This window comes from Balaenoptera borealis (genome assembly GCF_965194805.1).
Source record: "Balaenoptera borealis genome assembly, chromosome: 5".
NCBI lineage: Eukaryota > Metazoa > Chordata > Mammalia > Artiodactyla > Balaenopteridae > Balaenoptera > Balaenoptera borealis.
The window spans coordinates 138,881,601-138,906,332 of record NC_138862.1 but is presented as its reverse complement, the minus strand read 5'-3'; positions in this window follow the sequence as shown (position 1 = coordinate 138,906,332).

The window sequence follows — 24,732 nt, the reverse complement described above, 5'->3', positions numbered from 1 at the left end:
TCCTCCGTGATTTTTAAGTTCTGTACCATATATTCAGAGTCATATTTGTTTTTGAATTTTCAGTCCTTGTAAACCTGAAAACAATCCAGACTCAAAATCATAACCCCTTTCCTTAGAACAATTTTTATAACACAACTTTTGAAAATATATCAAAATTGGATGATTGACAGTGTAACATTTCTAAGGATTACAATTATGACTTGTAGTAGAGAATTATAAAATACAGTTTAGTAGTATACACTCTAGTATAAAGTGTGTGAGTGACAATGAGGGTTTTGAGGTGAGAAAAAGGAATTCAGAACAGTGAGAAGAACATTCTGGGCACAGGACAAGGTATACTTGTATACTTCAGCGCATTTTTTTGCTTGTTTGGCTCTTTCCTACATAAGATTGCAGACTGTCAATTGTCACAAATGTCAATTATTTTATTTATTTATTTATTTATTTTTTGGCCACGCCACATGGCATGTGGGATCTTAGTTTCCTGACCAGGGATTGAACCTGTGCCCCCCGTGCATTGGAAGCATGGAGTCTTAACCACTGGACCACCAGGGAAGTCCCTATTTTATTTTTTTATTCCGAGTGTACTTTAGTGTCTCACACCTAGTGGACACTCAAAAAATATTGGTTTAAGGAATAAATTATAACAAAACAAGCCTACAGTAATATGTGTGTTAGGCATAGTACGCAAACAGCTATCAGAGAGGAGAAGATGACAGACACAGAAGCTTCATTTGCTGCCCAGTTGTTTTGAGTTTGTATCTCATGAAGTTTCGTGTTTTATTCCTTTAAAAATAAATGTTAACTCAAAGCATGATATGCTCAGGACCATCATTTCAGTCCTGCCTGGGCTGTGGATTTCTCTACAAAAGGTCAGAAAGGGGAGAGTTATATCAGGATAAAGCCAGCCTCTTGCCTGACAGCAAAAGTTCATACCTTGCTATTCACAATGTGGTCCATGCAGCAACAACATGGGCATCACTGGGGAGCTTGTAAGAAATGCAGAATCTCAAGCCCCACCCCAGACCCACAGAATGGGACTCTGCATCAGAACAAGACCCCCAGGGGTTCATGTGTGTGTTAAGTGCCCGCGTGCTTTAAGAAATCTAGTGACGTGTCAGGTGTGACACGGGGCGTCATGGTAAAGTCACAGAAGGCTGTGGTTTCCGGAAGACAAGATGAGGAACTGGTCTGAGTGGGAGGGACGGAGCGGCAGAGCAATGTCACTTGGTTTTAGAAAAGAGGAACTGCATTGCCCACACGTCGTGCCTGCCTGATCAGTAACAATCAGATGTAGTTCACTTCCAATATCAGGAGTTCACACATGTAGGGAGAAACTGCAAGAAAGGAAAAAACAAAACATTTAGGCTGGATATGTGAAAAAGGAAACTACTTAGTATTTAAAGATGTTTGAACTTCTACAAGCCCAGAGAGGCAATAACAGTTCCACGGTTTCCCTGCCATCCCCTTGTAGCTACATCAGTTCCCTGGGCTGGATTCTATATACTGGTCAATTCACCATATCTTTCATTCTTGCTCTTTGCTCATTCAATACCTTGAAAAACAATCCTCTTAATATCGTCTAAAACCCATTTTGGATATCCACACTGTGTAAAATGTGTGTAAAAAGCCTCTTAACACAATTGTTTTCAAATGACACCGTCAATGTATTTTTCCTCATTTTTGTAATCATTATTACTCACTGTTGCTTATAATAACCCCATGTGAGCCAAGAACTGAAATCTTTCTTACGGGTTTTTAAAAACCTTAACCTTCATTGTATGTCACTGTGACTTTTTTTATTTTGTACTGATTATGTCAGGTTCTCCTTGAGAAATATCACAAGCATTCATTTTTTTCTTAAAGAAAACAGCCTGGAATCATTTACATGAACTTTGCCAAAATACGCGTACCATGGGGGCCTAGATGTTGGGTACGGGTGCGGAGGCCAGCAGCCGACACTACTTAGGGTAATGCACCTTTAATCGTCAGATCTCCAAGGGTTTCGCAAATATTAATATATCACATTACTTCCCTGGGAAACAAGTCAATATGATTAAACACTTTTTACAGATGAGAAAACTGAAAGCATAAATTGGCCAAGCGATCGGCCCAAAGCTGTAACAAAGGTCGCGATGGAGCAGAGGCCAGAACTCTGTCCTGACCCTGGGAGTACACACCACTTGCCATCAGTTACTTGGCCCTTACTTTCGATTTAAAAAGCTTAAGGTCCATTAACTCAGCATAGAGTGTTTGGTACAAGGCGGATTCTTTTCCCCTGAGCCTCCTACAGCCCCAAATTCTGTTTCTCTTCTGCTTACCTGGCCCCATACCCCCATCACCTGTTGCCCCCGGCTCTCAATAGCGCCCCTGGAGATGAGATAAATATTATGGCTGTGTGTGTGTGTGTGTGTGTGTGTGTGTGTGTGTGTGTGTGTTCATTCCATACCTGAAAGGATAGTTAACATTTCCAAATTTTTCAAATAAGAAAGGGCACTATTAGAGGTATGTTATCACTGGACTCAAATCACAACACAGAGACCAAAACGCTCTTCTAATTTTTGTTAAAGGGAGGGGACAAGCCCCAAACAAATTTTGAAAGTTTTAATGCTTAAAATCGGACTACCAGAGCTCCAGTTGAGAGGCTGGGGTTTGGTTTTGCATTCCCACTCCCCATCCTTTATGACACCTCTCCCAGGAGGGACTCTCTCCCCTCCCACGGCCACAAGAAGATGCGTGAAAGTAACAGCAGCTCTGCTTCACTCCCAGCAATGTGCCATGCTTCTGGGGAACTAACAGGGTCACACATTTGGGGGTCAGGCTGGAAGAGGGGCACATAGAAGGGTAAAGGAAAGTTTGCATCTGCAAAGAGGGGGAGTGAGGACTAGGGTACTTGAGGGGCAGCTACCCCAAAAGCAAACTGTGAAGATGCTCATTGTTCTTTGTTTCCACCCAACTTAACCCGAACTTACCCTCTTTTTAAATAGACTGCTTTTTGCCCCTACATAACCTCATCTTTCCCTTGCCTGCATTTTAACCTGGTCATCACTAACATTTCTAAGAATGTTCTGAATCTAGCCTGATTTTTCACCTTTTAGTGAATAAGCATGTTCACATTCAAGAAGATCTTTCTTCTCAAGTCAATGGAAGACAAGCCCCCAAATTCCCTACCTCGTTGATCCTCCCATTCACTTTGCCAAGGTCTCCCCATGACGCTGCGTGACTGTGACCATGCTGGATTGGTTACCATGCTGGACTGTTTTCAGGTGCACTTGGGCACAGCGGCCACGGCCATGCAAATGCTGAACATACGATTCAGTGCAAACCTTATTGTCTGGCCTGCATTGTTAATAATAATAGCTATCATTACTACTGACTATAACAGTAACTCTCTGAACAAAGCAAGAATCTCGCTAATGATGATTATGAGAAGACTAAGAATTCTAAACTAAAATAACAACATAATTTCAGGTTTTATTCCTAACAGGCTGGAAATTAAATATGGGCCTCAAAGTCAAGGGAATTGGGGTGTAGTCTACATAATGGTCTCGAAACCATTATTTCTCCCTTATGTTGGAAATCCAGTTGAGAGCAGATTCAAGATTGCTATTTGGTGACAATGAACCTTTCTTAATTTATTAGAAGCAGTTTTCAGAAGATTCAAGATACTGAAATGTTAAAAAAAAATTCCTACAATTTCTTTTATGGCATGGAAAATAGTAGGTATGTTAAAATCATTGAACAATGATTAAGGTTTAGCAGAAGGCACACTTTTAAAATTCTTGTTTTTTTCTCATATGTTTAAAAAGTGACCTGTGCTCTCTTCCTTTAAAATAACTAAATAAATAACTGTGTAAATAGAGAACTACATACATTTAATAGAGTAAATAATGTTAATTGAAGTCTGAAAAATAATTCTAGCTACTTTTCCACTTCCCAACATATGACACTATACAAAACACAAACTGGGTAATGCCAGATAACAACCTTAAAAAGGTCAAAATAGATATATTTTTAAAATGTTAAATTAAAACCCTTTTAAGGGTATATTAAATTCCTGAATTTTACCTATTCTTCATCTTTGTCTCCCTTCTCTTCTGGCAAAGATGTTAAAACAGACTAAATGGAAAATTAAAATAAAATCAAGGAGTAAGGAGAAGAGACCAGATAAAGGATGAAATGAAAAAATTAGTTGTGTACACAAACACACACACACAAATGGTTTTTCAGTATAATTTTTTCTTCAACAAAAAATCCTATTCTTCAAAATGTCTCCCTCTGCTACCTTAATCCTTTTTCTCTCCATCTCCATTTGTGAGATGCATATTTGAACTTCTTGCCTGTAAATATTTAACATTCACTCCTAAACAGACAAGAAACAAGTTAAAATGTAGATTTCAGAATCCCACTTGCCAAGAGGTTCTGATATTGTAGGCCTGGGATTGGGCACAGACACATTTTTTTAAGCACATCTGATGGCCTATGAGGTGGGTGGACCAGGAACTCCAACTGGGAGAAACACCCTGACCTAAAACCAAAACAAAGCCACTTAGAGTCTTCAGCAGACCAACGATTGATGGAGATCAACTTCAGTGGACGGTAGAGAGTGAACTAGCTAACAACTCAAAATATGTCACATGTGGATCTTTCTGATGAAACGTTTAATTAAAACTGTGATGTAACCGCTGACATTCTCTTAGTAGAAGGCTTACGGAGGCTATAGCACCAGGCCTAGAGCATTAGAGAGAAATGAACATGCAAATAGGGTGGGTGGGTTTAAAAGTATCCATTTTTTAAAAATTATCTTTCAAAGTCTGTGACTGAAAAATCCTCAACTGATTTTCAGCAATGATTTTCCATCAAGTTTTATGAGGTAGAATCATTTCATCAAGTAGCCAAGAAAGATAACTGGGAAGAACTATTTAATGCCAAGGAACAGTTTTCATCAGACCATTTAAGGCCTTCCTCTTAGAAACAGGAAACAGCTTTCTCTTGCAAAGATGAGTGTGGTTCAAAGGGTTCATGTTTGGCCTTAATTCAAAACTCATATTAAATTTGGCAAAATGTGGTCCTCATGGAAGGGAAGGAAATTAATATTACAGAAGATAGCATTGACTGTCTTTCTGAAATTGTTTGACTGATGCACACCAATGAGGCATTTCCCGAGAAATTTTGATGATAATCTGTGGTGGATGGATTGGTAGTATTTACGTACTTCTGAGGGGCCACAAACTTACATTTGTGTGAATGGGTTACTTCCTATTAAATAAATGACTCTTCTTTTACATGTGTCATAATACTTAGACTTTGCTTTTTTTCCCTCTGCCCTCCCAAAGAAGTTGCTATCCCTCCCGTCATTTGTTGTTGTTGTGGTAAAGTTATTTTTCTTGATGAGTTCCACCTACTCATTGTTAACCTGAAGGTCTTTTCCACTGTCACTCTGCTGTGAATGCGCAAAGGGAAGCTTCCTATCACAAGATCAGCAACTCAAATGACAGCGTGATCAGAAGTGACATCACCGTGTGGTTTCATTAATGATATTAGAGAACAGACTACTTTCAGTCATTCTCTTCATGTCCCAAAACGATGCTTCTTTTTCCCTTCCTTCCCCATCTCCCATCCCTCCCTGAATGGCATCGTGGATTCCTTCTCAGGATCTCTTTTCTTCTCTGGCCCCTGGCCGTTGTGAGTGTGAACATCTCTTCATTTTGCCTGTGGAGAACAGAGCAGAAACAAAACAAAACAGAGTACGTTACCACTACTGACCTGATAACTTTCTTTTCCCAGAATAAGATCTAAAGAGAACTCAAGAAAACCACAGATACTAGAACTGATAAAGCCTACTTCCTGTGAATTTGTGAGGCTTGTTCATCAAGTCCTACCCCCTTTGCTATTCTTATTCTTTATTCTCGTAGTCACAGTATTTCTGCAAATGCTTGTGGACCCTGCTGGCCACAAAACCATGATTATTACATGTGATACTCTTGGCCCAGTTCTCATCCTAGAGCAGCTAAGACCTGTGTCCTGGATCACCTTTCACCCTACTTCTATTTGGTCTCACGGTGGTAGTAGAATTCGTTGGTTTGAAACAGATGTGATCAGGAGGAAAATTCACTTTTGCTTGAACAAGGCAAACTCTGCTTTACTTTTCGAGTGATGAAACTGTGTGCACATGTGTGTTTTGGTGGATGGGGGACAGTGGGGTGAAAACTGATGTGTCAGAGAAAGAAGGGTTCTGTACTCTCATATTACAGTAGAGGGGTTTGGAATGCTGAGAAAGGAATCTCAGTGCTGGCTGTCTTCTGCTTTCTGGGTTTGTTTACGTATCCTGTGGTAGATCAAATGGAGCCAGAAATAACGTCATCAAATCCTCTAACCATAGGCAAGTCATTTAGCCTCTCTTAGCTTCAATTTCCTTAAACCTAAAACAGAGTTTCTCAACCTTATCCCTATTGACTTCTGGGGACAGATAATCCCTTGTCATAAGGGACTGCCCTGTACTCTGAGGATGTTTAACAGCATCCTTGGCCTCTGTGCACTGGATGCTAGTAGCACTCCCCACCAGGGGTGACGGTCTCCAGACATTGCCATATGTCCCCTAGGGAAGGGCAATAAGGCAAAATCACCCTCAACTGAGAACCACTGGTTTAAAGTAAAGTGGTTACAACTTATGATAGCTTTTTGTTCTAAGGTTCTACAAGTATAACATTTCATGATTCTAGATCCATAGCTAACGTGTTGATATAAAAGACCCCCCTCTTTGACTCTTAATTTATGCCAGTAAGGATAGGGAGAAAAGATGGAACGAATTAAAGAGTTAATGGTGAAAGAGGTTTATAGTATTAACCTAATTAAAATTTAGCCCCAAATATTTGTTGAGAAGCTGTCTTATGGAATAGAAGTAGGAGGCAGCATTTGTTGAATACTTACTATGCTAAATGCTTTCAGTAAGATATCACACTTAACAGGTGAAGGTCGAAAAAAGCATAATAATTAGTTCCAACTTCCAGAGAAGAGAAACTAAGGTTTAAGACAGTGAACAGCTTGCCCAAGATCTCACTGCTAGTCAATGGGGGAACAAAAACTCAAAGCCAGATCTATCTGCCCTAAGATCTTTGCTTTTGACCATTACTTTGTATTGCTTCTTGGGATAGTATGCCAGGCATTGTTTATGCTTTTTTTTAAAAATCAGAGTCTACACACCCAAACACATCTTTGAATCTTGGACTCTTTTTTTTTTTTTTAAGTCCTTACTGAATTTTGTTACAATATTGCTTCTGTTTTATGTTTTGATTTTTTGGCGGAGGCATGTGGGATCCCAGCTCCCCGACCAGGGATTGAACCCACACCCCCTGCATTGGAGGGCAAAGTCTTAACCACTGGACTGCCAGGGAAGTCCCTATTTATGCTTTTGATATTAACAGAATTCTTCCTTGTCTCAGGAGATCTATGAGGTAGGAACAATTATTATCCTCATTTTTTTATATGTAGGGAAATTGGAGCAAAAAGAGTTTATGTAACTTGTCCAAGGTCACACAACTAGTAGGTGGCAAAGCTGAGATTTCCATTCAATCCATGATCTCAGCCCCTACTCTCTTCTGCCTTTAAACATAAAACCTGCAGTACCAGACCTTGGGACCTCATGAGTCCATGCAGTTGAGTATTCTTTGGGCACTGTTTAGTATTTGGTGAGACTTTTTAAATGATGAGAGATGTCATTAGTCTTTTTTCTGTAAAGGAGTTGGTGTTGTGGAATAAGAATAACACTGAAATTATCATTGTTATAATAAAAGAGATTCTCTACACATCTCTGCATAGAAAGAGAGGGTTGACCTGCATTTCTCCCTCTCAATCAATAAGGTATGATTCCTGCAAAGCTCAGACACTAGTAGAAAGCGAAGTCTACCATAATAGGACATGTATAGAGGAATAGAGGAATCACAGAGAAAAGGGCAAATTTTTCTAACTTGGGAAAAGCCTAGCCAGGACAAGCTTCTAAAAGAACGACACTTGAGTGATTGTAGAGAATCATCAGACATCCCAGTTGGAGTGACAAGCATGAGGTGTGAAAAGAGGTGGCAGTTTCAGAGAAAGAGACATTATCAAGTATGGCTGGAGACAGGGGACTGCAGATGATGAGAGAAGGATAGAAAAAATAGATTACCGTAAGGGAGACGCTTGGAATGAAATCATTCTAAGATGTCTGGGCTTTTTTATAGGTAACATGGATTCATCAAAGAGTTTTTAGCAAAGGAGTGTCAGAATCAGACTTGCGCTTTAGAAAGACTGCTCTTCATCTGTGTAACAGATGAATGGAGTTGACATGTATCCAAGCATCACCCTGCCATTAGGCAGCCAGAGTTTTCTTCCTGGAGTGTATAGTTTGCCAGACAAACGTGATGACCTGCTACAGAGTGAAGTACCAATTTGGCCCAAATTTTTCTGCCACTGCTCTACCTTAGGGCTAACTAAACTGCCCTACAGGAGTCTCCTGGGATAAATTTCCTTGAGCAATAGGGTCCAGGGAATGCAGTTACAGCTTCACCTTATTTTCCCATAAAAGTGGTCTCCTGGGTTAAACTGGTTTAAAAAGGGTCCTGGTGTTGGTGAAAGTAAAAGCAGGCAGTGCCAACAGCATTCATATTTTATGCCTACAACGCAGTTTTGTAGCCAGCTTCTCCAAGCATTAACAAACATACATTTAAAAAAATATTTCTTTCTGTGTGGTAAAAGCACAAAAAAATGGAGGTGATGTTTGAACTTGCTGTGGAATCACCGTCATGCACAGAACCTGAGCTTGAACTCCTCTTTTCCTCTTGTGCTGCCCACTGGAACAGAGAATAAATATTCTGTCCTGGGTGGAGGTGGAGGTGGACCTCTATTAGAAAGTGCTTAAGTCTTTATGGAACCATAGTTAGTTACATAGCTGTACTGGAACAGTTTTCCTACTTAGATGGCTACAAGAGATGAAAGGAAAAATCCAGATGGTCCACACAAATAAATGAAGCCAGTCTTTTTTTGTCGTTGTTTGAATTTTTGAATTTTATTTTATCTATTTTTTATACAGCAGGTACTTATTAGTTATTTATTTTATACACATCAGTGTATATATGTCAATCCCAATCTCCCAATTCATCCCTCCACCACCACCCCCCCGCGGCTTTCCCCCCTTGGTGTCCATATGTTTGTTCTCTACATCTGTGTCTCTATTTTTGCCCTGCAAACCGGTTCATCTGTACCATTTTTCTAGGTTCCATATATATGCATTAATATACGATATTTGTTTTTCTCTTTCTAACTTACTTCACTTTGTATGACAGTCTCTAGATCCATCCACGTCTCTACAAATGAAAAGCCATCACAGGGGAAGCAACGCCACAAATTCTTCATCTGGGTTACCTCCTCACCTTGCAATGACCACCAGGGCAAGAAGGAGGGGTCACAGGGATGCACCCTTAGTTTTTACACTAACCATGATTGTGTGAGCAGTCAATGAAAAGTTATATGGTACCCAAGAATTTCCAGTGTATGCAGACTTAATACAACCTCTTTCGTTATAACTCAAGCAAATCTGCTCACTGTCAGCTGCAAGAACTCGCTCAAATTCTTCCCCAAACAGTAATTCATGGTAGAGCTAGTATGCTGCTCCGCCCTTAACTATGGCTTACTTCATTTATATGAGGCATTTTTTTCCTGTATAACATCATTCATAGAAAGACGAGCCCTATAATTATGTAGTCGTGGCAGTTCAGTCGTTCCTGGATGCTCTACTCCATTTGATTGGACCCTAACTTGTCTCTTCCTTGTCTTACTCTTGGGGCCCAAAAATATAAGTGATATGCAGCTTCCTTCCCACATCTGCATCTTGTCTCTTCCTCCTGAGGTCCTCCAGAATTCTCCTGAATTATCCGACTACACACACTCAGTGTCTACTATATATACTAATATATTCTAATCCACAAACTCCAATGCACCACACCAGGAAAGAGAAATTTAGAAAGAACAAGGCACAACCTCCTCCCAGCGGTCATTTCATAGAGGTCCGCGGGTAGAATTTCTTGTTCTACCTGGGCTATCGGTTCACTGAAGCCATTCTCCCCATATTTGTCAGGGCCCTTAGCCAAGAAAATCATCTTTCCCACCCATCCCTGTTCTTTTTCTGGGAAAACAGGTGAAAAGTTTTATTTCCTGCTAGGATTTCACCTCTTCATGGCTGGAAATGCAATCCCATTCAGTGTTTTGGGATGTTTATATCAATAGGACATTTGGATAAACTACAGTTATCATTTCTAGTGACACCACCCAGAGGTACTGAAACCTACTGATATTTAAACTGCATTAAATATTAAAGCTCTGTCAGCCTCCAGATGAGTGATTTTTGAAGAAAGCACTCATGTCAGCCTTCTGGATCTGGCTTTTATCACTTGAGAAATGAAGGGGTTAGTCTAGAAAATGAGCTTTAGAACAAAGAGTCATGATTTCAGCCATCCATAATCCTCTACTGGCTTTAACACTTGGGGGTCATTAGGTTTCTTTGAGAATCTAAAAAAAACTGTGGGAAAAGTCTTAATGCATCAGAAATTTTGGAAACAATTCAGGGGATTCACAGAAATTTTCTGCTCTCCTCACTCCAATCCCTCTCCCTACTCCAGAAACCCCTTCCCTGTAGCTCTGTAAGAAGGGACAGTTCTTCAATGTGCCCGGGATGGACATACAGTAGGTACTCAAAAATGCTCCTTGAGTGAGTGAATGAATGAAGTCTATCACATGGTCTTCACAATTTCTTCTCTGTCTTCACCAATGCAGTCTTATGTCACCATCACCTTCCCTCAAAATAAATCCTTTATCAAAAATCCACTTGCATTTATTGTTAGTTATCTGCAAACTGAATGGTATTATAAAGTCAAAGGACTGTTTCATACCATAGAAGCTAGGTTAAGATTGTACAGAAGTGAGAATGATCCAGAAACCTTTTAATCACTCCACTGATCACCAGGTTTTCTTCAGTGGCTGGGGTTGACATGCATTCATTCCTAAAGTTCTGTATTTATTCAGAGAGGATGGTCTCTCAAAGAGAGGAGGGCATGTCTTACTCAAGGATATCTAAGCAGATCCCCTCTAGAACACCAAAGGAAATCTCTACTCAAGTTTGATATTTCCAGAAGACTCTAATGATATTTAACTCATTCAAATAAATTAGTCCTTTCCAGGAGGCAAGGCTATCTGCTTATTTATTTTCCTATTTTCTTATTATTTTTACTACCTTGAACAGCATATAATCTAAATTTATTCCAGTATCATTTGAAGAAAAAAAGTGTAACTCGCCTAAAATATTCAGCACAAGTGATAAGGAATCAGGGATTTTGCTCACGGATCAAAAATCAGCTGTCACTGTAGCATTAAATTGTATTTATGATCCTGTTTATTACCAGGTAGTTTGGGTGGGAGGTATTTCAATTTTTTTAGCTGTATCAGCAATACCAGCCAAATGCCACCTTGATATCTTATTACCAGAGCCTGGCTTTTGACTCATCTCAGAAAAATCTGGCATAATTTGTGTATTATACGACTGCCCTCCAAACTCTGGCTGCCTGGTGTGGTGTGGTAAGCTAATCCAAAATATCTGCCCTGCACTTTGTGTTCAAAATCCCTAAAAGAGGTTATAAGATAATGGAAAATAGAAGTTCTTCCTTTTGTGCTTTAGTTATTCAAACCTAGGTCCTTAAACAAACATTCAGAAACAAATTTGTCTTCTCTAATTGATTCCAAACATATGTTTAAATAAATAAGTGTCATAGCCCTTCTCCAGTACCCACACAACTGGAAGCAGTCTAGTCAATGTATCTTCCAGATCCACTAAATTCTCATTATTCAGAAGTTATTGGTAGTGCTTGACTAGCGCATTGGTGTCCCCAGTGGGCAAGCCTCCTAGTCTTCATGCCCTGGTATGTTCATGCTCCTTACACAATGACCCTGTGATTTGTCATGTGAGTTGCCTTGACCAATGGGGCCTTAGCAAGTTTGATGCAAGCAGAGGTTTGATAAGGGCTTAATGTTAAGTCTTGTCTTCTTGGAATATCCTATCTTGGAAGCCCATGGCCTTGGAAGCAGCTCAGTCTCACTACTGATTGATGAGAGGCCATGTAGAGAGATGCCCTGGAAGAAGAGAGCCTGTCTTCCAAGTCCCATCCCCCAACAAATCTCCCAGCTGAATGCAGCCTAATAAGTGACCTCAGCTATATCATATGGAATAGAAAACTGCTCAGTTGAGCCCAGCCAACCCACAGAATCATGAATAATAATAAATCATTGTTGTTTCCAACCTTAAGGTAAAGATATAAAGAACTGAAACATTAGTTATATACTTTTAACCCTCCTCATTTTAGTTAATACAAAGTACAAGTACCTCATGCATATATATGTATATGTGTGTATATATATATATATATATATGTGTGTGTGTGTATATATATATATATATATATCAACATATAGGTATGTAAACATTGTAAAATGAATGGTAGCTTCTGTGATTTATTAACATAAAGTTCAAACTTCAATGTCCATAGTAAGGAAGAAAAATTGTCAAGAGTAATTTGTGCTTGAAATAAATAAGAGCTTTGACTAAGACTTGTAAACTTCTAAAGTATTAAGAGATGAATGTTTATTAATGGGCTCTGCTCAAGCCTAAAGACATTAAGGATGCGAATTCATCTTAAAACTGAAGTGTAAACTTAGGCATATTTTATTACTTTGAAAACTTTTATTTCCAGTTGAAAGATTGTAGGCCTAAACTTTTTCTTTGTTCTCCACCAAACCATGAGTTTAGTTTGGTATTTTCTTCTACTTTTGTTCAGACTCTAGTATAAACTAACCAATTGGTAAATTTTATCTAGTATCGCTTCAAATATAATTACAGCTTATTCAGTGATTGTTAAGTGTCAGGTATTCTGCTCACATCTTTCCATAAATTACCTGATCATCACAATTTACAAGGTGGATAGAATATTCTTTCTCTGTTTTGAGGCAAAAACTAAAGATCAGAAGCAAATTTTCCAAAGTCACAAAGTGTACATGTGGCAGAGCCACTTCCAAGTGGTTGACTTTGAAGCCTCTGTTCCTATAATTCCCTAAGCCAGGCACCAGAAAGCTTTTTCTGTAAAGGTCTAGAGATTAGTAAATATTTTTAGCTTTGCAGGCCTTGCAGTCTCTGTGGCAACCACTCAAGGCTGAAAACAGTCAAAGGCAATGAGTAAATGAATAGGGTGTGTTCCAATGAAACTTTGTTTATAAAAACAGGTAGTGGGCTGCATTTAGCTTGCAGCTATGGTTTGACAACTGCACCCTTTGTGCCCCCTGAAATGATGATCAAACTTGAGCTCAAATCAGAACCTGGATGGCTTGTTAAAACAGACGGTTGGGACAGTCTTGCATTTTGGGGTTGGATAGGTCTAGGGTGAGCCCAAGGATTCGCACTTCTGACAACTTCCCAGGTGATACTGATGCTGTGGGAACAAGTGCACACACATTGAGAACCACTGCTCTGAGCACAGGACTTCAGGTGCTGACTGTGAGTTAGATCACCATTCTGAAGACCTCAATCTAGCTTGCTCCATTTTTAGTGAACTCAAGCATCCCGGGATGGTAATTTTAATCGAATTCTTGTCTTTATTTCCTCCTCCTCTTTGTTTTACTCTGGGTCCATGAGGAAGTTTCACAGATCAAGAACTGGAGGGGAAGAGATCAGGAGAGTTATGGTGAATGTTGGACACAGATGGACACAGTCTCCACTGCCCACGCCAGCCCTTTATGCCTGTCCCTTCTCCATATTTTGAAGATAAAACACTTGTGACAAGTTTTCATCTTGTCTTAGACAAGACTCACACATATGTATATCTAAGCACCTATTTGTGTATGATATTGAATGTGAACTTTGAAGTTTATGGACTTAGATTAACATAACCTTCCAGGGCCAACTTAGCTTTCTACAGAGACAACAAAATACAATATGTCTCAGTGTTGGCATGAACCAAAAGACAGGAGACAGTGATTACAAACCTGAGTGTATACACGGAGGAAAAATAACATTTACTACACACTCTCTCAGAGCCAGTTACCGGCCTGCTGGGGAATCAGTATTTGTCATTTCTTTACTCTTCACAATAACCCTATAGTTTGGAAGGGTACATCACAGAGTAGTTAAAAGCAAGGATTCCTGAGTCATAACACCCATGAATGAAGTTCAGGTTGTTTCTTACTACCTCTATGACCTTGGGCATGATTTTATCTTCTCCTCTCTTCATCCATAGAACAGGATGTTGATCGCACCTCCTTAAAGAGTTATGTGAGGACTCAGTGAGTTAGTATGTGGATAGAGACTGGCCACCTGGTAGATACTTATTAAAATAGTGCCTATTATTAAATACATTTTACAATTGAGGAGACCGAGTGTGAGAAAGAGGAAGCAATTCATTCAAAGCTATTTTCTAGATGTAATAATCATCGAAGCAAGATTTGAACCTGGCCGTGGCTGATTCCAAAGCCTTAGTGCCTAAGGGAGTAGAGACACAAGCCAAAGGAAAGGAGCATCCAATCCCTTTGAACAGGACAACAGGCTTAGGAACACACACCAACAGATAATCCCAATATCCAGAAGCACAGAGAATTGTACAGGAATGCAGGCTCACAGAAGAAAGTGCTTTTGTGAGTGTGGGCAAGAGAGAAGAGCTGGGGTAAAGCCACGTCTATATGAGGTGAGGAGAGGGTAAGAGCAGAGCAAAGCAGTAGCATGACTGCCTTGGATATAAGCTGTGTCCTTGGATATAAGAGATTATTCCTGTGGCAGAACTCAGGCCACACACTTAGGATGACTCCCTCCCAACACCACACACACACACACACACACACACACACACACACACACTCACCCACACTCACACTCATACCCACTCATACACTCACACACATACAACTCACACACACACACAAACTCACGTGCACACACACTCACACACTCTCACACACACATGTCGCAAAATGTAAAAGAAAAAAATCCCTATATTAAAAAAAATTTTAAGGGATTTTTTCAAAAATTGAATAGAAAAATTATTAGAAAAATTTGCTATCTATCAATAATAATAAATGGGGGAAAAATCACTATTCCTTCATTACTGCTCCTCCCAGACTCCAGTTATTCAGCTAAATAGGGCAGAGGGGAAAGAGCGCCTGAGGTAGCTGGGAAAATATTAAGGAAAAAATTTTTCTGGAAATAATTTCTACAAGCCCTTCTGTTTTCCAACAAGGGGCATATCTGTCCCCGGAGCCTTGCAGCTGTGCCTCGTACAGAGAGAGATATTAGGTTTACAGCTCCCAGAAAATAGCTTCACACAGCTCTGATTGCAGGGGGCCCTCTGAGGTCTTGCTGCAGGTTTGGTTTGGTTTCATGGTGATGTTATAGTTCCTGTTCAAGTTTTTATTGGTTTTATATAGATACATAAGTATGAGGGGTCCAGGGAGAGGAAGACACACAAGATGAGCAAATGGAATTGTTAAGCTAAAAGAGGAATTTAAGGAAAATAAGATGTTGCTCAAATTGTGGGAGGTTGGTGCCGGAGGATGGACTCCAAGGTCCAGATTGAATCAAAGACCTGGTGCCAGAATACAGGCAGAGAGAACCCACTGCCTCTCCCAACTTGTCTTCCCCTCCCCTTCTTCTGTGTATAAGGACTATCTTACCAAAGCTTTTTCACCATTGTAGATGCCAGGAACAGAGAAAAAAAAATACACATATAGACTAAGGTCATTCTAAATCTGTTTCAGCTGGTGAATAAGAGCAGGGACTCAGGAGCCAGGCTGCCTGGGTGTGAGTGCAGAGCTCTCCACATTCCAGCCGTAGGATCTGGGACACTGGTGTCTTCATCCCTCACCTGTGACATGGAAACAATGGTAGAACTTGACCCATATGACTGTGTGTGTGTATAAAGTTTCATTTAATGATACATGAGAAGCAAAGGAAAAATTATAATAAATGAGGATTTTTTTAGTATACACATACATATATGTAATATATGTATATATATTTAGAAGAGTGCCAGATGTACAGTAAGTGAGATAAATATAATAAAATAGTTAGGACAGTACCTGCCATAGAGTCTCAGTAAGTGTTCTCTCTCAGTATTATACTTATTATGATTATTATTTTTAATGTTGTTTTAATGAAATATTGATTTCCCCAACTGATTTGCTGCATGTCAGTTTCCTTAGGTGCTGTCATATGTGCTCCTTGCCTATTGCCCTTGGGTCATGGTTGAACCATGCAGATAATCCACAGAGAATGAAGACCAGTGGGTGTACATTTATTCAAGGTGAACTACTCAACGCTTTTGAGAGTGAAGAAGTGTTGTCTAGGGTCATGCTTCTCATGCGTTCACGTGCATGAGAATGACCTGGGGATCTTGGGACAATGCAGTTTCTGACTTAGTAGGTCTTAGGGGACCAGTCTTTGCATTGTTGCTGGTCTAGGGACCATACTTTGAGTCACAAAGGAATCTAGGGATGAACACTCACCTGAGAGGCGGACAACCCATTCACATGCTACCTCTACTGCTGACGTCAACCGGTGTTTTGTAAAATTCACTCATTTCTTTCCCCCGGTCAGCTCACCAAATGATCACTGGAGTCTTGTGAGAACCACAGGAAATGTATCAGGGAACGTAAAGGTGACCAGGGCACAACACTCCTGCTCTCAAAGGATCTACCACCTGATGGTGCAGAATGGCACGCATACACACAAATGTATGTATTTGTGTCTGAGACCGCAAGGAGGAACTACAAGTCTCCTGAGGAAGGTGGGTGGGTCATCCCCTCAACCTGGAGAAATCAGGCCAGGTGACACACTTCACATCGCTTTGCCTCAATTTGTCCCTCTGCAAAATGGAACTAATGTTCTTGTCCTCTGGCTCTTAAGACTGTATTAAGGGCATAATGAGTGCATTAAGATAAAAGTGCTTTTGCAATCAATATCCTATGTAATGGTTATTAATATTAGCAATAAAATCAATATTCTGGTTATGAATTGATAACTCATTTGGGGTGATTCTACTTCTTATTCTACATAATTCTGAGCATCAGACTGTCACTTAGTCACAGAAATAAAATGGCTCTCTTGGCTGACTTCACAACCATATGGCAAATGCTGTTTTTGGCACGGGGGTGAGAGGACTACCTGTGGCTCTTCTTTCAGCTGGTAAGAAACATGAGAGGGTTGCACTGTGTCTCAGTGCATGGTCCTGGGTTATTAGTTAGAAGGGGTGAAGGGTTAGGAGAGCAGAATCTTCTATAGAGTTGTGGCCAAATATTCAGAGACTAGCAAGCATCTGAAACAGAATTTTTGTCCTTATTCCATTCTTCTCATGATGGTAACAGAGAGGAATCCCAGCCATCAGTTTGTCCACTTACAGATAAACCAGTTTCCATTTTTTCAGAAAGATTCCTTTTCTGTTCTAAACGTAATGATCCAGAGCTCCCTGTGGATTTGGCTGAGGCTCATAGCTCAGCTTCTGTCTCTGCACAGTCTTACTTTCCTCCCTTGTGTTCCACTCGGGGGGCAGCCCTAATAAGCAACCATTTGCTAATTTCCATCTTGGAGCAATCTGGGACCTTGCTCACCACGTCACCCTTCTACTGTGGTCCCTCTCAACAAAATTGGCTTCTCTAAATTCCCTGAACAGGCCACATACTCTCATCTCTGTGTTCTTCTGTGGACATTCTTTGTACATCACATGAATCAATTCCTAGCACATGGCAAATATGCAGTAAGTTGTCATGGTTGTTGAATGAATACGTGTCCTTGTGTCCAAAAAATGCCTCCTTACCCTTCTTCTTCCAACCTTCCTTTCCTGGGTAACTCCTCCTCATCTTTTCAGATAACTCAGCCTAAAGGTCATCTCCTCTGCAAAGCATTTTGATTCCCCTTGCCCCTTTCCCTCTCTTGGAACTGTTACCACTCCCTTTACTCTATCAGAGATTTTTGTTGTACTGTATTACAGTGATATACTTGCCTATCTCCCCCAACCTCACGCAAACCTAGATTTTTGAACACCTTGAAGAGATGACTGTATTTTTTAACCTCTGTTTAACCATCAAATAGGAAATGCTCAATAAGTACTTAAAAATAAAACTTAGATCAGTGATCTCCTAACAAATATCTACTTTAGAATCACCTGTAGAAATGTTAGAAATAGATTCTCATGCTTGACCTTGAACCCAGTGAATAGCTCTGGGGTTAGGACCCATTTCTGCAGTGCAGCATTTGGGAGCTGCTGACTGGGATTTCACCTTGACCACTGACTATTTCTACTGAAAAGAGATTTGTTTAGTTATATCTTCACTTTTCTAACATTAGTTTTATCATCTCTTTTTATTCAAGGCTAAGTTCTTGGTCAGGTATACACCAACCAATGATGTCTTTGCTCCTATGGGAAAAACATACTGTGCTTTACAAAGATCCAATTTGGTGAGTGAGCACAAGAGTTCCAGTTACATGTTACCTGGGTTGACTACTGGTCTTGCCATTCTCTGGCTGTACAACCTCAGGAGAATTACACCCTCTCTGTACCACAGTGTCCTCACCTGCAAAATAGGGACAACAATAATCTTTACCTCATAAAGTCACTATAAGGATCAAATGAGTGAATAAGTGAGGAATGTTTATAATTAAACTCGACATGTAGGAAAATCTTAGTGTCAGTTATTTCTATTACTATTACCATTACTTTATTATGGTTTTAGGAAACTCCCTTTGAGAAACATGTAGTTATAAAGGAATTATTACCTAACTGTCAACATTTAAAAGTTAGGCAGGGGAATGAATAACAAAATTCACAATATAAGACTTTAATACCAAGACGTACATTCTCTTCCCATTGTTAGTTGCTTTCCCATGATCTTCTTGTTCCTGTTGCCTAAAGATTTTTCTCCCATTTTGTTGTCCTGGCAGAGCTTTCTGAGTGTAAACAAGTATGCTCGACAGTTCAACATTCTACAAGAGACTGGGGTGAAGGATTTTTTTTTAATATATCTCAGAGGTTTGAAATTGCACAGTCCTTCAGGTATAGTATTTCAACTGAGAGTAGCCTGCTTTCTGAAAGCCAGCCTTCCGTACAGAGAGTAGTATATCAATTTGTCACCAGCTTGGAGATCCTGGCAGAAAATTGTGAAAATTATGTACGTGTTAATTTGGTTTTCTCATTACGAGGACTTTGACTGTCTGGGTGCTGTTGAGTAAGGTCACTGACACTTAACAGAGAGCAACTGGACTGGAGAATTTGGTGCCAAAAGGCAGCAGCCCCTCCTCTCCCCTCCACCTCCACATCCCCCTCTGGCAGGAAATTACACCCAAACCACAGAAAACATTGCAAATGTTTGCATCCAAAGAGTTATAATTAAGTTGATCAGCTTAAATAAAAAGGCTGTGACCCGTTTTTTACTTTGTGTAAATAAGTCAGGTGAAATAATCCATTTTACTTGTCCCCAAAGTGTTCATCCACCTGAAGGCAAGAGAAAGCTTAGATTGCACAAGATTAATTTAGGATGACCTTGAAGAAAGGTTTGCACATTAAAAATTCTCAGTAGTATTACTATGAAAATTTGTGAACTTTTTCTCATTGAAATAAAGAATTACTTCTCAGAGTCCCCAGTCCTGTAGAAGGACAATGTAGATGTTTGACCTATAAAAGTTCAGGATTATGTGAAAGATTTGAAAATCTTTATTGTAGAAGATAAACTCATTTTGGATCACTCCATAAAGTAGAATTAAGGAAAACTGGATAGAAATACATAAACAGAAAGACTTAGGGTCAACCTGAATTTATGATGTAAAATGTCACTGCATTAACTGCTGGCACGCTACTCTTAGAAAGAGAACAATATTCACTTAGGCATATACCCTGACAGGTGCTTGAGGAAGAAATAAGCATTACAGAGAATTAGGTGTGGGCAGAATATTTGTGTATGTGTGGTAAACTCTCCTTTGTCGCCTCAATTTTTCAATAAAATAATTAAACCAGCACAAAGCTAATTTCTAGAGGATCTTTCATGGAAACTGGTGCAGGGGGCTGACTGTTGCCTCCAGGACAGTGTAGGATGGAAAAGAAGACACACATGTGAGGGCTGGGATGTCCATGAACAGATGCATGGGGAAGTAAGTTGTCAAGAATTTACAAAAATCATGGAGAAGGCTCTGGAATCTCAGAAAAGTTCATGTTAAGTTGACTTAAATTTCCGAGGGCTGGGAAGCCCTGGCTGTCAGCTGAGTTGCATAAAAAAGAACATTCTACGTACTCTGTTAGCTCATAGAGTGAATCTCTCAGGGTTAACAAGCCCTACTCTGTTTTCCTCACAGGGCTGCTCTGGTCCTCTTGGTCAAGGAGTTGCGATTCCATTGAGGAAGACAAATGAAAAATGAGACCATGACAAGTCCAGGGGCATAAATGTGAAGATGCTGTCCTGCTCTCTGTGCTAAGTGAGCCCAGAGAAGGAACCCCAAACTCAGCCTTGGAGGAAGACCATATCAGAGAAGGTTTCTCAGAAGAAGTGATGATGGGGTGAGGCAAGGGGTAAGTCTGAACAAACAGTAAGTTCAAAACACAAGACTGGTATTTTGGGGGAACAGCAAACTGTTGAGCAGGGCTAGCTCACTGGGGCCAAAGTGGGAGATTTGTGCTGCACTAAACAAGCTAGGAAGGTACCCAGGGGCCACATCATAAAGGGTATCCTATGTCAATCAGTCTAAAGAGTTTGGATTTTATGCTGAAGACAATGGGAAGCCATTGAAAGCTACTAAGCAGGGGAGAGACAGAATGAAATATGTCAAGGGTCTCTAGACAACTATTTATTTTGCACAATTTAGATATTTACCTGTCCAAATATCAACCTCCTGGTCCAAGAACTCACGGTTTCTTCAAAACCCACCTCCCCTTATGAAATCTTAGCTGAAAATACCAATCCCCTCTTTTCATCCCTGTAACATTTGTTTTTTTTCTCCTGTGTCACTTATGTCCTTGTATATTTTCTTCCAATGTAAGCATTCTTCAAGTGTCATTCTGTATCCGTCTTTATAAATTATTTAGGTTAGAGGGTCACATGACTACAGGAAACAGACAGATATGGTAAGTGAGTAAAGCAAACCAGGTGTAAGAGACTTTTGTTTTCATGATAAACATGTAGTAATACTCTTGACTTCCACAAAGAAGAGGTAGAAAGACACCAAGGCACAAGGGCGGTGCTGATAGAGATGTGTAATTAACCACAGCATAGGGGACAATACGGAGTAGAGAGCTCTCCAGAGAGCCTGCTCACTTTCCTAAGAGTGGCAGCCACTACTTCTCCCAAGCGATAGTTAACATGCAGACATGCGGGTCCAGTATGTAAGAGCTCTTGGTTAAAAGGGAAAAAAAAAACTCTGGAAATTCAGATTTTATTTTTAAACAAAACTTTTTGAGTTTTATTTTCTTCCTTGGGTTGAAGATTCATCTTAACATGCATACATTTTGAAACAGTAACAGGGTCTCAAACTGTTCTGAACAGACATTAGATAAGCACAGAGGGTTGCAAATTTCTATTTTAAAAATGTAAATTGCAGCAAGAAGTGGAGAAGTCACACACATATGGCAGGGTGGTAGTTTACCTCCCAAAGTTAAATCTGTACTTCATTCAAAAAAATTTTTTTAATTACAATGATCTGACCTGATGCTTAGGTGTGTTGAGCAGCTCTGGGCCTCCCCACAAAGGCTGAGGTTCCCACCTCCCCACAAAATGGCTCTGAGCAAAGGGAAGGGGGTCCTCTGTGAGTTTCCTCTCCAGCGTCTGAAGGGTCTCAGCATAACCCATTGAAGGACAGCCAAGTCTCCTCTTCCCTTTGGAGGCACCCTGCATAAGTGGCACAGCTCAGAGGAAGGTTGGGGCCATGCCGCTGCCCCCTGCAGATGGCTGGTAGATTTGAGGGCAGTTGTTTGAATGTGTTTCCCCTTTGATTCCCATGCTCAGGCTGGATCTCCTCTACCCACATTTCTGCCAGAAAGAGGTGAGGTTTCTAGACCTGGAAGAAGCCATAGGTTTATGGAAATCCAGATTTGTATATGAAATACCCTGATATTTAAAAGTTGCCTCAAGCCTTCCCCAACATTGCAGGCCAGTATCAACAATCAGTGGCCCAGATACATCCCACAGATCCCCAGATTACAGCTTCTGTCATACATATTTATATTGGCCTGAGGTCTAGAAGCATGCTTAATTTAATTTGAAAACAGGGTGCTCTTACTCCTGTGATTTTTAGAGCCCTTGTCTTTGTCATTTATTTGGTTCTTACTTTGTGTTGATTTTCACTGCTATTTATCTTTCAGGTTTATTTCCAATATCCTCAAATAGATGAGACCTCCCGGATAGCAGGAACCATCATTTAAGCATCTTTCTGTCCCCAACCCCTAGCATGGTCATCTCCCCTTTGTAGAGGCACCATAAAAACTATAAAAATTAAAATTTATTAATTGCTTACTACAGACATTATGGATAATAATTTATCCATATTATCTCATTTACTTCTTAAAACGATATTGAAACATAACTATTGATATTTTGATTCCTACTTAGAGGTGAAATCCCAAGCCAGGAAAAGTTAAGCAACTTGTCCTGGTTCATGTAGTTAATAAGGTATGGAGTTGGCACTCAAACCTGGAAAGCTGACCCCAGAAATACTGTTAAACTGCTAAAAGTGCCTGGTGATAGGAAGAGTGATGTTGACCAAGTCAGAGAACTTGGAAAAATTATTTCTTCTGCCTCCCTCAAGCTCTGTGATTCTACAAGGCTATTCTTGGATAGTTAAGTCATTCCAAATAACTATCAATGTAATAATGTTCAGTACAAAAGAGAAACTGGAGTGATCTTTTAGTCTTTAAATCACTAATTATCATGTAGTGATTTAAACCACGGTTAAAGAATGGTTTCTAAGCTATGGATTCACAAAGGTGTGTCCTGATTTCCTTCATGTTTGATTTGAGCATGACAACTTAAATTATATCTTCAAATATTTTTAAAACACTAATTAAGGGGAAAAAATAACCCTGAACATTCAAATGGAAATTCAACCTACTGGAGACCTCCATCGTGCTAACTAGTAGTCTCACTGATTAACCATATAATAAATACACATTATATATTTGAACATAAAGTGCATTTATACTAATGCCACTTTTCCTGCTTTACATATTAGAGTTCTATGTCAGATTTTGTTTGCATAATGTATTCTGCTCTGTAAGAAAGTTGGAAAGCGTCTTCCCTAATACATAGCTCTTACTCAGTCAGTCCTTGCTTTCCCGCCTAATTACACATGCCTGAACAGTCAATAGAGGCTGATTAGCATTGTATTATATTTATGGAATCTAAGATGCAATCTTACTAAGATGTACTATTATTATTTTACATTTCACCAAGAAAAAAAAATACTTCCAATGAAAAACATACCATGCAGTAAATTCAGAGACCTTAAATTTTTAAAAAAGTAAGTTCTTAAATCAAGAGAATATAGTAATTAAGAACTTGGAGTCTGAAATCAAATTACCTGGGTTTGAGTTTATGGGCATCCTACATACTGTGACCTCCAGCAAATCACTTAGCTTCTATCTTCATCTGCAAAATGGAACTATTATTAGTCTAACTCAGAGAGCAATTGTGAGAGATAAGAGAATAATTGTAAGGCCAGAGGCTTGGGGTCTAGTAAGTTCTTGATAAATGTTCGTTATTGTCATTATTATGACCCCTGGAAAAGCCCTTGATCCTATGACCTGATTGTAGAAGGTTGCTCCTATTAGGGGTGGGGGCAGAGGGGTCAGCCTTTTGTGATACCCAAATAAATGCTTCCTTTTTTAATCTCCTTTTCAGAAGGTCTTTACTCCTAGTCAGAAGAGTCAACACATATCTGATTGAATGGGCTTTTATCCCTAAAGGAGGAGGTTTGCCTGATGATATAAAGCTCTGTTCAGATGCCAATTTAATCTCTTCTGATGGAGAGGTTTTAGAAGCTTTTAGTCCTCCTTGGTGACCTCCACATCACACAAATAGATTTCTTCTGCTCTTGTGTCCTACAGCCCCAAAGTACTTTAGAAGGATGGAGTAGGTTTTCCTTCTAAAGTTTTGGTCTTGAGTGCAGTGGTGGGAAAGTTTATTTAGATAAATGATGAAAGAATTCAAATTTGGGAGCTAACTTTAGCTGCAGATTTTTTGTTCAGTGTGGAAAAAATAAAGGTTCTTGGACTCTTTGAATTGTGTACACAAATCATTTCATATGAAATTTTTATGTGGATAAATAGGAAAGTGGCAAGTCTATTCTTAACATACTCCTGACCTCAACCATGCCTCTCCAAATGCCTAGTAGTTACCACCAATTCCTCACATCTCAAAACAAATTCATGCACTTCTCCAAAAATAAGTGTGTAAGTTAGTGTTGGTTAGGCTAAGCTACTGTAACAAATAGAACAAAAACCCCATGTCACAGTCCAGAGATGGACAGGTGGCTCTCCTCAGCATCTTGTGACAAAAGTATCTGGGCTCTTTCCATTGGTGGCTACTCCATCAGGTACACTTTCCAAGGTTGGTTCAAATGGGAAGAGAAAACTTGGAGGTCACTTGTAATAGCTTAAATACCTGGCCTTTTAGTAGTTTATCTCACTTCCATCCAAA